A 16,688-nucleotide genomic window follows, 5' to 3' on the forward strand; every position below is an offset into this window, starting at 1 on the left:
CACCGCCAGAATTTCAAAGCAACACCAATGTTTGCAGCTGCAAAATCTTACAAAACTTCCATCCACTTCTCAGACTCCAACAGGCTTGGGCTTTGGCAGTCTGTCAGTTATGTCAGTGGTGCATGCAGGCGTCCACAAGATATGTGCACAATATTGGGACGTTTGGCAGAGCTGGCCTGCAAAACTCTTTCACGGTGTCAAATCTTTCACTCGCACGACCATCCGTGGGCTCATAATCATGCATGACATCATCATTCAGACTGTGCTTTTAGACGCTGCATCATTTCCTGCTGTCAGTGCTCACAGTCTTGAGTTTGACTCACACAGTGGATAGGAGGATAGGAGTAAAGACAAACAAACCAAACTGGAAAAACAAAGTGTCTAAAGTGTCTAGAAATGCAGGAATAAACAGTTATTATCTTTGTGGTGGTGCTCCTATGCCAAGCCACACCTGGACCTCAAAATGCATGGTGGTCACAGTCCACAAATGTGACAGTAATGCAGAGGGCAAGCATCAGGTGCATCTCATCATGAGAAGCCAACAAGGCTCAGTTCAGCTCCTATTCACCTTTTTATTAACGTAAGAGCAAGGGTTGGACGGTACCTTTTTCGTTACTTTAGGGATGTTAACATCAATAACTGTAAAGAATCTGTAAGTCATTTATAGAAGTGTTATTGACATTATGCCAGAGCTGCCTTGGTCTCTGTCTGCCATCGTCTGTGATGTTTGTTTATTGTAATATTTACTAGTAAATAATAGTAGGCTACTAGGTACTTATTTTAATTCATAAAAACAACCATATTAATTTTTTCTAATTTCATTTCTATGAAAATATTATGTGTTGTGTATTTTCTGGTAATCAAATGAAGACATAAGACATTCATTTAATGTCTCTTTTCATTTAATTAAACTTTTTTGTCAAACAAAGGGCTGCACAACTTTATATTGTTCAAATTAAAAAATGAAGAAAAATGTTAATTTATTGCTTAAAAAGAATATATTATTATTATATTAGTATTACACTAAGGTGTATCTAAATTCTACTGTACAACATTAATATATTTGTCAAGTGAAAATAACTTTTATTTTGATGGGTTGCCGTGAAGACCTTTGAGAGTCTGTGTGTTTAAGATATGACGGTAGTAATATTCACAGACACTAGTCTATATTACCAGATGTGTTCTAAGGTACCGAAATTTGGTACCGATTGATTTAATGTGAATCGGTACTCTGTAGTACTGACATAATTCGGTCAGTGCCATTAAAAGTACCGAGTTCGGTACCCAAAAGAGCCTATGATTGTGTCGAGGCTTCCGGTCTCATCTCCTTCCAGTTATTTTAGCTGTACAAAAACTGTTTGTTATGCTGCTTGATATTGCAAACTGCTGTTTATTAGCACATTTTTTAAACTTAATTATCCTAATAATCATAACACACTGGTTTGTAGCGCAATTTCTTGGCAACCCAACTGAAATTGAATGAGTTTAAGTTGAACTAAAATGACTAAAAATGAAAAAATGTTAAAGACAAAAACTAATTAAAAATTTAAAAGCACAAAGAAAAAATAGATAATTTCCATTTTGCAAATCTTAAAAATCTTGTCTTGACAACCAACTGAAATTAAATAAGTTTAACTAAAATTACATTTTAAAGACAAAAACTAATACAAATTTTATTAAAATAAAATAAGAAAATATACAAATATCAGCCAATTCAAAATATTTAAAAAAAATAATATAACAGTATAAAAAAAATCATCAAATAACACTATGGTGTAGCAATCAAAATAAATGACAAATAAAATTCATAGCATTCAATCAGACATAAAAAATTAAAACAATTCAGACGAATGGGGAAAATAAAAGGGGCTGGAGTAGTTTTGCAATGTGACAAAAACAGGTGTTTACTTCCAGACAGCTTGATTATAATTGAAGTGATCAAGATTTGTGTGGTCTAGCTTTGTTTTGCATCAGTCAAGCCAGATTGTTGTTTTGAAATGTATAAGGTAAGAACATTGTCCCACCTCACCACTGGCATTAACGGTTCCAGCTGGTTTAAAGAGGGGGACAGATCATCCACCTTAACTCCTGCAAATGTCCCCTACTGTGCCTAGCAGGAGAGACTGTGCCATTCCCTACAGCTTTATGTCATGGAGTGGGCTTGCTGGGCTGTCTCACTAAAACTCAGCAATGCACCAAAAGACAACAAAGAGTGGTTCGATTTTAATAAAAAAGCGCCTACACCCCCCTGCCTCCCAAAAGTTCCCAGCTTCATGCCAAGTTCACAGAGAAACTGTTTACAGAGCAGCAAAGCTCACATGAATAGCATCATAATCTCCAGACACTACCAGAAAATCCTGCTGCGATCCGTCTTCAAAGACACTGCCACCAGTTCCAAAATAAGTAGAACGTGTAAAAACAAATATAAGTAACTGAATCCATGTATAGGTAAAAAGGTCAATCCACCACCTGGGACAAATAAATGCAGCTAATGAAGGACATTTACCCCAAGATAGCGGCACCAATGCCTTGCGGTAATGTAGCCCGTGTATGAAGATGAATAGTGTATGCTGACAAATACATATAATTGAGTAGTGGTATAATGAGACTAAATATAATTGAGTTAAAGCCACAATATGTAATTTTTCGCCACTAGATTCAAAAAAATTCAAATGGCGCAGCTTGATGATGCCTTGATTTCACCGTTTTATGCCACATTGTCACAGATGACCGCTTCCGCTTCTTCTGGTCATGCATATGTGGGGTAACGCAGCGCTGTTTTATCATATTAGATACATTTGAGTGTGCTGAAAGTTATGTTATAATGCTACTATGAGACACTTGTTGCACACTGCAGTCAGCTAGATCGATATTAGGCATATATGGTAAAACATGGTAGATTTAAATAATATAACTAACTGTGTTCAGCTATTTAACAATGATTAGTTTTCTGTCGATGAATGTATCCAAACATTTGCTCACCTGTCTAATAAAACACATAATATATTAAAGCATCTTTGGTGTTTCCATGGTTTCTACAAAACAAAAATCTAGGGTAACGCGGGTATGATCTTAATAGGCGACGCACAGACACGGTCCGTGTCCTGGTTAAAATGGCCTATTTCTCTGGATTTAAACATTCTTGGAAACATTTGGGATAATATAAGTACACAAGTCAGCAAAATATATAACATTGTTCTAGTGGGGTTTTTTGTAGATATTTTAATCCAAAAATATAATGCCTTTAATGTTGGCTGGTAAAATACACATATTTTTTGTGGGAACACGAGTTTCGAAAATGTCAATGTCAATACCTGACAACGGTGCACAGGGTCTATTCATTCATTATGTATTGATTCATATCTGAGATGCCATATTTATTTAGGGTTTGGATAACAAAAAAGAGTGATGCTTCATAGTCTGGTAAATCCCAACTAGGATATGGATATTCATGTGTGTTGTGTGTGTTTCTACACAGACAAAAGCAAACCGTACAAGCCCAGTTCTAGCAATGACTCAGCAAGAAAGGTTTCTGACATGCTATGTAATTCACATACCTATACAAAACAACAAAAACATCGGCACCACCACCTCCACATGCTTTTCACAGCAGTTCCACCATTCCCTGAGGAACTGAACGCCTCTTACAAACATTTACCATGGTAACCACAGTTTCCATTGTTACTAGTTATAGCAATTACAAAAAAAAACTTTGGTAACTTCAGTATTATCCACCAGTGTCAGTAAACACCTACTGTTGATGGATTTCCTTTAGAAAATGAGGTGGGACATATCAAAGGTATTGTCTCCTTTTAAATCAGTTGGTATTACGCAAGTGGAGGTGCATTTTTTAGAAACCCAACTTTATAAAGCATTTGATTGGACACAAATCTTTGCAGTACAGAGTGAGAGTCATCAACCTTTTTTCCCACTAAAACTGAACTTTTAAGACAGCCTGAATACTGACACTAAAAACAACAAAAGTCTTAATCTGATTTTATATTGTCGTTATTAAAACAATGTACATTTGAATCACATAATTATGAAAAGATGCTGAAATCATCTCGTTTCAAGAAGTTCCCCCATACTGAGCAACTCTTTTTTTTTAACTGTGGTTACCTTGGTAAATTTAGTGCGTGGTCTTCAAAATCTCTGTTGAAACATTCTAAATGTGCAAAATTGCGTAATAACAGTAATGCAGAATAAGATGTTACAACGACAGATAAATTCATGCATTATTAAATTGTAGCAAACTGCAGAGTGGAGCAACAAAAATAAGTACTGGGGCATAATTTTACATTTCTAATAACTTTAGCTGCACAAGATACTCGTGTCCCAAAACAGAATATTCAGATATGATCATTTCCTTTCATTATCGTCATCAACAATCTGCTGTGATCTGTTATTAAACGAGTAAGACGTGCTTCAACACGTAACAATGGCACAAAAACTAGATAGGTCTCCTTTTTACATCTACTTCACATGAAACCCTCTTTCATCTGTGTGCTCTAACATTTCATAACTTTTTGTCGCGTATTACTATTACACATATCCTGCAACCAATGTAAACAAAGCACACGCGCTTAAAACAACAACCTGTTGCAACATGCGAGACATATAGTTTCATGGTAACTTATGTAACTTAAATATTTATCCCATAATATATATCCATGGAAATAATTCCCGATTATTAAGCAAAGTAAGTCGACAGTATTGTATATAACACAGCGAGAAGACAAGGGAATATTTACATACCGATATCGTGTTGTTGAGTCTAAGCAGATTGTAGCTCTCACTCGCTCCCGGTGAATCAGCGCTAATGCCCCACCTTACTCATATCTGATTGGACAGTTGGAGCAGCGCTGTCCGATGACCACCTTGTTGTCACATGATTGGACCATCAAAGCAGCGCTGCTTGAAACGTCCAATCAGGTGGAGTGTTGCCCGCATTTTATCCATCGCTCATGGCTCTGGATTAATAAAAGTGCCTCTAAGTAAAAGTTTACGCTACACTTTATTTTAAGGTGTCTTTGTTACATTTAAGCACTGAGTAATATTAAATAACTAGGCTACATGTACTTACTATAGGGTTAGGATTGCGGTTTATGCTTAGTTGCATGTAATTATGCATCATTTAGGCTACTATTAGCCTACTATGGTAAGTAGCCTACATGTAACATATTTAACAAGGACACTGTAAAATAAAGTGTTATCAAAGTTTATATTATATTATATTACTTATATTTATTGTTAAAGTGAGAGCTGCGTGTTCTAAAAAATATCTCTGTTACATCAACAAAAAGTTAAATTGGGAGTTTTGTGTTGAACCGATGAGCTTTCTTAGTTTGAAATATATCCAATTGATTTACATACATTATTATATTTAACAATGAATTGCTTGCACGCATTACGCCATCTGTTGGATGTAAATTCGTGTTTTGGTATGTATGTGTGTTTTGGCATATTTGAACAGCAATTCCTAGGAAGAAATCATAAAACAAACTAACAAAATATTCTAAGTTAAGATGCATGACTTTTTTTACATTTCTGAATAAAGTGTGTGAGGAATTGGAGTGATGTAGCCTATTTTATGTAAAACATACATTTTTCCAACAGGGGGCGCCAACGTTCTTATAACGCCTGCCATTAAATTTGACTTAAATTTAAGATCAAGTGTCTACGTCGAGCCACATACTGTATATGCTGTAGTTGTTTTCATATGAATGAATTGATTGCAAATTGACTTTTTGGATATAATGTGAAAAGCATTCAATTAAATTAAAACATTAAATGCTTTATACTACATAGGCCTATCTTCAAAACAGCCCCCATAGTTTCGGTGTCTATCTGATTCTTTGTTTCCAATCCACAGGTACATGCCTGTATGATCACTAAGACGTCAGACACTTGTGTGTTAAGGTTACAGGCTCTTTGAACCCATTCCTGTCTATCAACCTGTCATGCTTTGAAAAAGCCAGGGACCTTTTCCCAGGAACCCCGAGAGGGAAGAGAATAAGAAGGTAAAAAGTAAACACAAAACAACTTTTAAGTCACCACATCCGTCAGTGAAAGGAAGGCTTTATTTTTAGCAGTAGCAGCGGGGTGATTTCTGGCGCTCTGTACGTGAAATGGCAGAGACCCCTGCCGAGCTCTCAGAGTCCTTAATGAAAGCGCTCAGTCTCTCTCACTCTCGGCTGTCTGTGTTAGCGCGTTGCATAACTAGTGACGCCCGTGCAGTCTCTCACTGTTGCCAGGGACGGCAGGCATCTGCCCTCCCTTTGAATAGTCATCACTTCATTCCTGTAGTCATATATCTGAGCCCTACTCAATTACAACTGTATTGACAAAGAAGTTTGTCTTCAGAGAACACAGCCTCAAAAGAAATAGAAGCTCAGAGGTGCTCTCTTTTATAGCTTAGGTTCTTAATGGTGTTTTCCGTTATGTTTTATTTAAGTATGCGTTTCATTTAAGAAATAATATAGAAATATAGTATAGGCCTACTAATACAGAAAATTAATAATAAAATAATATAAAATGTATAATTGGGCTATAAATAAATAAACATATATAAGATGTTTGAGCACCAAATTAATGCAGCTTTGGTAAGAGCATTCTTTCAGACACCTTATAAAAACATTAAAAACATTAAAAACATTTGAAAAAAACCACGGTATAAACACACAGGGAACAGTCAAGGAAAATAGTAAGGCACGCTAGGTCTAAAACGTTTCTCCTTTGGTCCTTGAATTGGGTACAATGCTCCGGCTCCAGCAGAACAGGCGGACAACTGTTAATTCCATATTTTTACTCATTAGAGGGCCGGTTATTCTGCCACAGTTGGTGGTTACAATTCAACACAAATAGTCTTTAATCCACAAACAGAAATACTTAGGAGAATCTCGGGAGAACGTACACTCAAACTACATTTAACACTGATGATAACCAACGGTCAACTGAAAAAAGAACAAAAAAACAGGGAGTATATGTATACACAGAGAACCAAATTACAGTACATACAGGTGGGGATAATCAGTGGCCTAGCAAACTGGCATACACTGGGAAACTATATCAACTATCAATGACAGGGGACACATGAAAACAGAAACAGACTAAAACCTAACTAAAACAACTCAACTAACAGAACTAAACAAGACACACATGACATTAGTCCCCCTTGGCCGTAACAAGTCCAACTGACGATGGAGGGAGGAGGAGGATGAGGGGCTGGCGAAGGTTAGGGCACAAGATGATATGACGGTAGGAGAGACCGGGCAGCAATGAGGATGGGAGGAGCCAGAGAGGAGAGCAGGAGGAGCTATGTGGGAACAGCTAGGATGAAGGTCTATGGCGGAGTTGATGGAGAGAGGAGCCATGGTGGAGACTTGAGAGAAACCTTGGGGACGACAGACTGAGATGGAGTTGATGGAGGTGGAGACCCAGGTGAAGCCGAAGAGCCGATGATACCGGGCGACACTGATGGATCTGGAGACCCAGGCAGAACTGCAGTGTCCAAGGTGGAGCCAGGGAGCCTGAGGACCAAGGAGGAGCCAAAGGGGTGGAGGGACTAATTGCAGCTTAGGAGCTGTAAGGGTGACAGCCCCAGATGGAGCAGAGGGAGGGAGAAGCCAAGGAGCCAACCGGTCGATGAGCTGAGGTGAAGTGATGGGCATGGTGGCAGGAGGGGGAGCCAGGGGATTCATCTGGCAAAGCTGGAGACTGGAAAACCCGAGGAGGATACGAGCTGCAGGGCGGATCCAATAGCAGAGGAGCCAAGGGACTGGAGAGAGCCTTTTAAGGCAGGGACAAAGGACTGGCCGTCTTTGATAGAGGAGGCAGGAGATGGAGGCTGGGTGGGATCATTGGATACACAGGAGACTTGGAGCAAGATGGGACCAGCAGAGATACAAGAGACTTGGAGCTGGGCGGGAACAGCGGCGATGGGAGACTTCGAGGATAATCCTCTTTGCTTACATATTTGGGGGGTTTGCTCTTTCTGCCCCTTTGCCATCCCTCAGCCGCCCAGCATCTCTGCAGCAAGGGAAAGGAGCATAGTTCGTTCTGACCCATCATTAAAAATGGCGTAGGTCTCCACCTTTCACCACCTTAAAAAGAAAATAATTAAGACCACTTGGTCTACTCAAGTAGAATGTCCCAGAGTCAGGTTTATGAACATTGACTTCATGCAGGACTCATAGATGGCAATCTTTGCAGAAGGGACAATGTCTCTTCAAATAATACACACTGGTGTGTCCGACCACATCTCCAACAACGACCATTATCGAGGTTTCCTATATCGGTTCAGGCACTGTTTAGGCACCGGTACAGTTTTAAAAGTATCGGTTTGGCACCGGTATCAAAACAAACCCAAACAATACCAAACCCTACTCATGTGAAACTTTGTTACCCCCTTTGACTGGCCAGATGCTTGAACTACTAAACTTTAACATTCTGCTTCCACCTCCAGCCATTTTGCAAAATCCACCAAATTATAAGGAACATTCCGGTTAACAGTCCGTGCATGTCTAGAAAAACTGGAAACATGATGTGCTGGAAGTTTACTTAAAAGCTGGTGAACATGAGAGGCACATGCCAATTCCTTTGCCCCTTCATCTTGTCCCCATGATTGAAGCATGCCTACCAGAGCCTGGACTCGTAGTGCAAACTGACTGAACCCAAGGGAATCCCCAGAACGAATAGCTGGAAGGCTCTGAATGGAAGCCATCTCCCGCAAAACTGAATGATGAGGCTGGCCATTCTTCCTTTGGAGGGCTTTGAGCGCTGTAGTATAAGCGGGCTGGGGGTCATGAGCATATGCCAGTATCGAGTAGTATCCAGCTTTAAATGGTCTAAAAGAATATGCTATTTATACTGTTCTGTTTCTTCAGAAGGCAATATATATTTTTAATGCCATATTTAACATTGCAAATTCTTGGAGATCAGTACTTTTGAAACATGGAAATGAAAGTCTCTCGATTGCAGCTATTCTTGAAGGCCCAAATACAAAGGAAGGCTGAACATTGGCTGCTGGTTGTCTCACAGTTGAATCTCCAGGCGGGATCAGGGATGGAGGGCCAAGTGATGTCTGAAGTCTAGACACCGGAACATTAATAGCAGTCACATCTGAAGGCCCAGTGGATGGTCTTAATGGTGTAAGCTGAACTGGCGGTATCGAAGGAACTTGAATAATTGATGATGATACCACCATTGGAAAGACATGACTTGGATGAACAAATGGACCATATGGTGGATATACTGCAGGAGTAGGAAAAGGATAAATTGGATCATTTGGAAACATCCATGGGGAAAATACATTGCCCTGCATTTGACCAGGAACAGGCCTACCGCTTGGTGCTACATGCTGACCATTGGATGGATAGACTGGAAATAACGGCTGTGGAAATACTGATGATGATAACCAAGGGGGAACATCGCCAGACTGAGTTGGATTCATATTCATTACAGGAGGATTCTCTGAAGACTGGAATGGTAAATGAATATGCTGTGTAGCAACAGGTTCAGTTGACATTTGTGAATCAGGAAGCTGTAGAGAACATGGCTCTAATGATCCTCTCCCTTCTTGTGGCAATGGTGTAAGTAGCATTGATCGTGGCGGAGGAGGGAGAGTACTTTGTCTGCTGAGTTTAGGAGGTGAGGTAGGTTGGTCGGTATCGTCTCGTTTCGCCTCATGTTGTCTTAGGCATTCACCCAATTCATGGACAAGAGAAGCTCTGCCATTGTCATCCTCTTGATTATGTTTAACAACAGGATATGTTTGATTAGAACTCTGTTCAGAACTGATTGAAAAGGAAGAACTTCTACTTCTGATTGGCATTGTTCTAATTGTCTGGCTCAGTTGAGACAACATTTCTACTATTTGCTGTACATCTTCAGCAAGACCCGTCCCCTCAACACCCGAGTCTCAGATATGGCAGCTCCCTGTGTTACTTCCAGAGGCACATGATCAGAAGTGGTTTGTCCTTGAATGCAAGCTGGAATACTTGGCTGAGTCAATAAATAATCCTGATGCCATCTGGGGGGTTTTGATATCACAGTAGATCCAGTACTCAATCCATAAGCATTTATTTTAAATATCAGCATGTGAATAAGGCCACAGTCACATGGCTCCCATGACTAGCTACATCATGTGATCATATAGGAATTCTCAACAGAAAAACAGAGCGAGCTTTGGTGAGAACCAATCAGATGACGATACCTCAGGTGACAGGAAGTGAAGCTAACATTGGACTCAGACGTGCCTTGATGCCTTACTACCTGGGAGTGCGTCATCCGAAGGCAGCATTTTTAAGTTTTCGGATACAGCCTAGGTCAACAAACAATGACAGGGAACACAGGAACGGACCAAAACCAAATTAACAGAACTAAACACAGACACATGTGACAGTATTAAATTAATTTATATAGAATTGTATTACATTTTATATTATACATTTTTGTAATATGAAATATGATATAAAATGGGACTTGTTGACATTAAGAATAGAGAGATATCCAATTAATGTGGATAGCATTATGTGTGTGGACTTGCAAGAATTTGATGAGAAATATTGGAGTTCATCTTGTGATTGCAGACTTTCCCAGGCAAAAAACAAACAAACATGAAAAAGTAAAACAAATAAAAATAAACACCATGATAACCAGAGCTTCATTTTGGAGTTGCTAATGGCACTTGGATGAGGCATGCTGTAAGGGCGGAACCAGAAGTGTCTGGCGGCTCCCCGGCACGTGTCTTATTAGGATTCAAGGTGAGAGGGAGGACCATTCGCGCGGTTCCTATAGTCCCCCATCCATTCCACATGCTGGTAATTTATCCCCTCTGGTTAACCTACTTTCATCACAATTAAGATGCCCAGGGATTCAGTGCATTACTCTTTTCTTCTATCTCGTTCTCTCTCGCACAGGCACTGAGTTCAATCCTGCTTTTCTCTTTTCGTAGAGACATCATAGACTAGCCAGGGCGCTGATACAGTTTCAGTATTAAAGCAGACACCAAGCTGTAAATCTCTTATGACATTACATCCAGTTTATGTGGATCAGGGACGCTCCACGGCCTTTCCTTACATATTTACATCTGTTTATAATGTCTCCTGCAAACAAAGTCAATAACCAAATCCCAAGCTGGCAGAACAAATAAGAGAGATTTTATGCCACGTTTCTTGTGAAGTTTAATTCAAATGTTGATCTAATAAATCTCATGCTTGTTTCTAATCCACACCAGTCCACACAGGCCTTTAAAGTCTGATGAATACACCAGTTCTCCAGGGAGGAATAAACCTGTCCAGTTAAATGAGATTGCAGGAGTAGCTGTGCATCTGGATCAGTCGTACACCCTAATTTTATAATGGCAGTCTCGATCAGAGCAGCTGCAGCCCTTCGCCAAGACACATTCATTCTCTAAATAAGTTCTCAATGAACTCATAGTGAATCAATGGGGTCTCTTCTGTCTGCAGGTGGCTGCACCATACAAAGCGGACTAATAGGCGGGTTTGATTGCTACACCATGTGAAAAATGATCGATAACACCAAGTGCTGGGTGGTCCATGTGCCTTTGACTTCACCTCAAATTTTAAAATGCCCCTTTCAACGTGGGAAATTTCCTGTCAGAGCAAGTTACTCAACAAACTACATGGGAATTTATGACTCAATGTTAAGATGTAATCAAATGTAATTTGAGTTTCTACATCGTGAAATGAGCAGTTTCTTCAGTGATAAAGTTGGAATGAAATGGACAGATAGACAGATTTTTCTTCCGTACATTTACTTATCGTACATCCGAGTGTTAATGGATTATTAAAAACTAAATAAAAGAGCTTGGAGAAGTCCTGCATACGTCGCCAAAGAGAACTCAATTATTTGATCAGAAATACAGTAAAAGCAGTAATATTGTAAAATATTATTACAATATAAAATAACTGTTTTACATTTGGATATACATTAAAATGTTATTTATTCCTGTGATGGCAAAGCTGAATTTTCAGCATCATTACTTCAGTTTTCTTCAGTGTCACATGATCCTTCAAAAATCATTATAATATGATGATTTGGTGCTCGAGAAACATTTCTTATTATTATCAATTGTGAAATTAGTTGTGCTGCTTGAAAAAAAGTTATATATATATATTCCTTCAGGATTCTTTGATTAATAGAAAGTTAATGAGAAAATTTATTTGAAATGGGGTTTTTTTTGTCTTCCTGTCCATTTAATCAATTTAATGCGCCCTTGCTGAATAAAGGTATCTAATTTCTTTAAAAAAAAAACTTTTTTTTTTTTAACTTTTACTGCAAGCGGTAATGTATTTTTTAGCCTTAGTGACATCAGCCAAAAAGTGAGTCACTTCAGAGGCAGAGAAATGTACAAATAAATAAATAAATACATATTGATTACAGATAATAAAGACTATATATATATATATATATATATATATATATATATATATATATATATATATATATATATATATATATATATATATATATATATATAGCCTAGGAATATTGCACACTGATTAATCATTTAAAATAAATCCAGGAATGTGTTAAGATCTTGCTTTTATTTAACCTTTAATTACATACATTTACATTTAAAACAGAACTTGAGTCAAATAAACTCAAAATGACAATCACATGTACTCAATCACATGTATTTTGTGTACAAAAATACATCATTTTTTAATAGAATTGCTTCATGTGGTGCAGGAGAAATGGCATGAAAGTTAGTGGAGAATTACAAAGAAGTTGAAGTCCTTTCTGTAGTAAATGCCGTATGGGCAGACTTGGCTGCTGATGGAAGGGCTTCTTCTCCCTCGCTCCACTGGACCCAGCTTTCCCTGAGGTTCTTTAGGTGGACTCCTAATGAAAGATCAAGGGCATTAGCTGCCGTCGGTGCAGAAACAGGCTACCTGCAGTTAACGGGATGGTTACAGAACATTAATTTTACCGCAAGCTCATTTGTAACGTAGAGAAGAAGTGTGTGCGTAAAACTGAATGACAGAGTAATTGAGAATGACAGAGTAGCTGAGAAAGAGAGACAGAGGGGAAGAGAGAGATCTGATTTGAAGCTCTCTCACAAATTCAGTGTCCAAAGGTGTAAAATTCATTGAAAGCATAGTGTGGAGAGAAAAACGGAGAAGTGGGAACCATTCAAGCTGGCATTTCCATCTGCTTCGTCAGCACATCCTCCATGGAAAATGTCAGATTCATTACCTGCTCCCTCTTTTCTCTTTCTCTTTACCTTCAGCTAGTTCATCTCTTAAGCCCAGTGCACACTATGTGATTTGTTCTGTCCTTTACAATTGTTGCTTGACCCAACTGAGGCCTTGCATGCATACACGTCAATGCAGACTTCAATGTCATCAATGGTCTTTTATGTTAGGCTCTTTGATAGTAGGAGGACTTTGGATTATTTGGACTTTGCCTTTTTGTAAACACAGTCACAATTTACTCTAGCATTACCAAAGCAATGACTGACGCATTTGTATTACATTCCAACAACCTCCAGTCCCACAGTGGAAAATCATATCCGTAGTGACTGGGCCGGATCAGCAATGGAATGAAGTGGTTAAGCAACGAGAAAGGTTTGGCCCGTCAGTGGAAAAGTGGGTATTTTGATAGAATATTCAGCATGTGGTGTGGTAGAATATTTACCCAACAGTGGTGATGTCATTGTAACATTACAATTACCAATAGGTCTTCTTTACAGTTATTTTTACATATTGATTGTGATTGGTCTATGTATTTAAAAGTCTTTAGCCATTGGGTTATGGGGCTGATCAAATTAAACACATGTTAAAACAAGGACAATATATTTGAGAAGCAAAGTTGCATGAGATTTTAAACATCTTGAATTATGTTTATGTTTGAACATGCTAAAAAAACATCTTGCAAAATTTATTAATAAATTGAGTAGCAATAAATTGGCACAATATGTACGATTTTTGGATTAAAATATCCAAACGACACTAGAACAATGTTATATATTTTGTTGACTTGTGTACTTACCAAATGTTTCCAAGAATGTTTATATCCAGAGAAATAAGTGATTTTAACCAGGACAATTTTAACTGTGTCCGTGCGTCGACTATGAATGACATCGTACCCACGTTACCCTCGATTTCCGTTTTTATTTTGTAGAAACCATGGAAACACCAAAGACTCTGCTCTGCCCGCGCCGCCCTGGCGCCCTGCTCAGCCCGCGCCGCCTGAACTCTGCGTGCCACACTGGCCGCCTGAACTCTGTGGGCCGCACTGGTCTGTCTCTCCCGTTCCTCCCTGGTCTGTCTCTCCCGTTCCTCCTTGGTTTGTCCCTCCCGTCCCTCCCTGGTCTGCCCCTCCCGTCCCTCCCTGGTCTGCCCCTCCCGTCCCTCCCTGGTCTGCCACTCCCATCACTCCCGTCCCTCCCTGGTCTGTCCCTCCCATCCCTCCCTGGTCTGTCCCTCCAGTCCCTTCCTGGTCTGTCCCTCCCGTTCCTCCTTGGTCTGCCCCTCCCATCACTCCCGTCCCTCCCTGGTCTGTCCCTCCCATCCCTCCCTGGTCTGTCCCTCCCATCCCTCCCTGGTCTGTCCCTCCCATCCCTCCCTGGTCTGTCCCTCCCGTTCCTCCCTGGTCTGTCCCTCCCGTTCCTCCCTGGTCTGTCCCTCCCGTCCCTAGTGGAGCGTCTGGTAGCCGCTCCTTAAGGAGGGGGTAATGTCACATGCCTGTCCTGTCTCGTGTAGCGCATGTGGTGTTTTGTTATTTTGGGCCATGTGCTCCTGTCTCTGTCTGGATCCCACCCCTCTTGTTATCTCATTATTGGTTTAATTTGCCCCACCTGTTGTTCCCTCATTACCTGCCTGATTTGTCCCCTTTATAAGTTCCTTTGTGTGTTCAGTCTTGGTCGGATCGTTGTTTTGTCTAACGTCTTCCAGATCCCGTGATCCCTGTTTGGTATGTTTAGAGTTGGTTTTCCCCCTCGTGGGTTTTTGTTTTGTGTTTATGTTTATTTTTGTTAAATAAACATGTCATTTCTGCACATGAGTCCTCACTCCAGTTTTTCCTTATTTTGAACGTGACAAAAAGTGTCTCATAGTAGCGTTATAACATAACTTTCAACACACTCAAATGTATCTATTTTGATAAAACAGCGCAATGTTAACCCCACATACGCCTACACATAACAGGAAGAAGTGGAAGCGGTCATCCACACCATAATAAAAGCTCCGTTGTCTCTCATTAACAACCACTCCAGCGGCCTCGTTCCGCTCCCCGCGGCTCTTGGCCCCGCCCTGCTTCCTACTACTGTAACAGTAATAAATCTTTAATACATTAGCTCATCCATGAATATGATTTCTGCCCGAGTCCCATCAGATTTTTTTCCACAGGCTGTAGAGGTGAAGACAACAACTCCCATGATTCTGCAAATAAAGGCATCATCAAGCTAGGTCTTTGTTTTGAATAAGCGACCTCTAGCAGAGAAAATTACATACTAGAAAACAAGAAAAAAAATGCTGATTAAGAAAATAATTGTTTCAAGTGCACAGCCAAGAGAAAGCAATGTTTTATGAGTGCCATGACATCAGAAAAAAAGCCTAAAGCCTGAACTAACCCAAAGATTTTTGATCTGAGAAACAAATGAGAGATTGAAACATCACAGTCATTGAATAAAATCTGGCGCATTAACATTGGTATGCAGACGCTTTCTGCATTTGTCTGCACCTGAGCCCAACTTGAATGTGCATTTTTTTATTAAAACTAAATCTTTCCATGTATTAGCACCTAAAATCTAGTTCAATTGATGTATAATACTGATGCTGACATTTATGGGTCACCTCAGGTAACATAACCAGGGTTTTTACTCTCATTAGAGAAGGAGTTAGCAGCATGTCTGGTGATTTTAGGGACAATGTGATTGTAGAAACACATGCCTTCACTGATGGAGTCCTGGCACGTTTCGACAGCCGTTGTAGAGATTCCAATTTCTCCTCAAATCCCTCGACTGTGCCCCCATACAAATCAGGGAGATTAAGGCAAGATGTATGGACTTGCAAATGTATTCAAACATTCTTCCCTTAATGCCACAGATTTGCTGTAATACTCCCATATTTGTGTCTGACTTACAAGGACCGACAAATTGAAGCCACCGTGTGGCAGATTTGAATGGTTATTATCTCACGGCGTATTCCATCAAAGAGAGCGCACTTATTGATTCGCGCTGCCAATGAGCGCCTTCGTTTCCTGCTACCTTGGAAACGAGAAGAAATATTGAAGTAGTTGCAGGTGGGAAGTGTTAGTTCTGGTTGTCGGGTCCTCCAAACCCAAACAATCCTCCTGAGACAACAACTTTTTAGGTGATGAAGGGGGCAGCCGCTTCCCTAGACAAAACGATAAACTCCAGTGCAGTTTTTCATGTTACATGCTGCTGATAGGGGGGGAAAAAAATTCGGATGTGCTGGAATGAAAGCCACCTCGCTTTGTTTCCTTGGCAACAAACACATGCAATATGTCTTTTGGAAGTGTGTTTTGGGGCTGCGCGTCGGCTCTCGTGGGAGATTTCAGAAGAACGCTAAGATAGATTTACTGAGTAAATGAAACAGCCTTTTGACTGCCAGTGTGATGTTTGCAGGGATTGTACGATGAGGTCACAAGCGTGCCAAACTCCACAATAACACGCACAGGCAGCCAAAATTGAATAATGA

The 16,688-nt window shown here is 39.9% G+C and overlaps 1 protein-coding gene across 4 annotated transcripts in view; it reads right to left on the minus strand.

The window, feature by feature from the left end:
- The window catches only part of ston2 (stonin 2), a 44,941-nt gene extending 40,115 nt beyond the window's left edge, over positions 1–4,826 (minus strand). Inside the window, exon 1 of one of the 4 annotated variants that reach the window (XM_079833729.1) lies at positions 4,756–4,818. The gene's annotated coding sequence lies outside the window, so the exon portion shown is untranslated. Of the gene's footprint in view, positions 1–4,755 lie in introns of all 4 variants that reach the window. The other 3 variants (XM_079833728.1, XM_079833730.1, XM_079833731.1) reach the window with 3 other exon arrangements.
- Between the last annotated feature and the right edge of the window lie 11,862 nt (positions 4,827–16,688).

Source organism: Gobio gobio (genome assembly GCF_949357685.1).
Source record: "Gobio gobio genome assembly, chromosome: 13".
NCBI classification, from domain to species: domain Eukaryota; kingdom Metazoa; phylum Chordata; class Actinopteri; order Cypriniformes; family Gobionidae; genus Gobio; species Gobio gobio.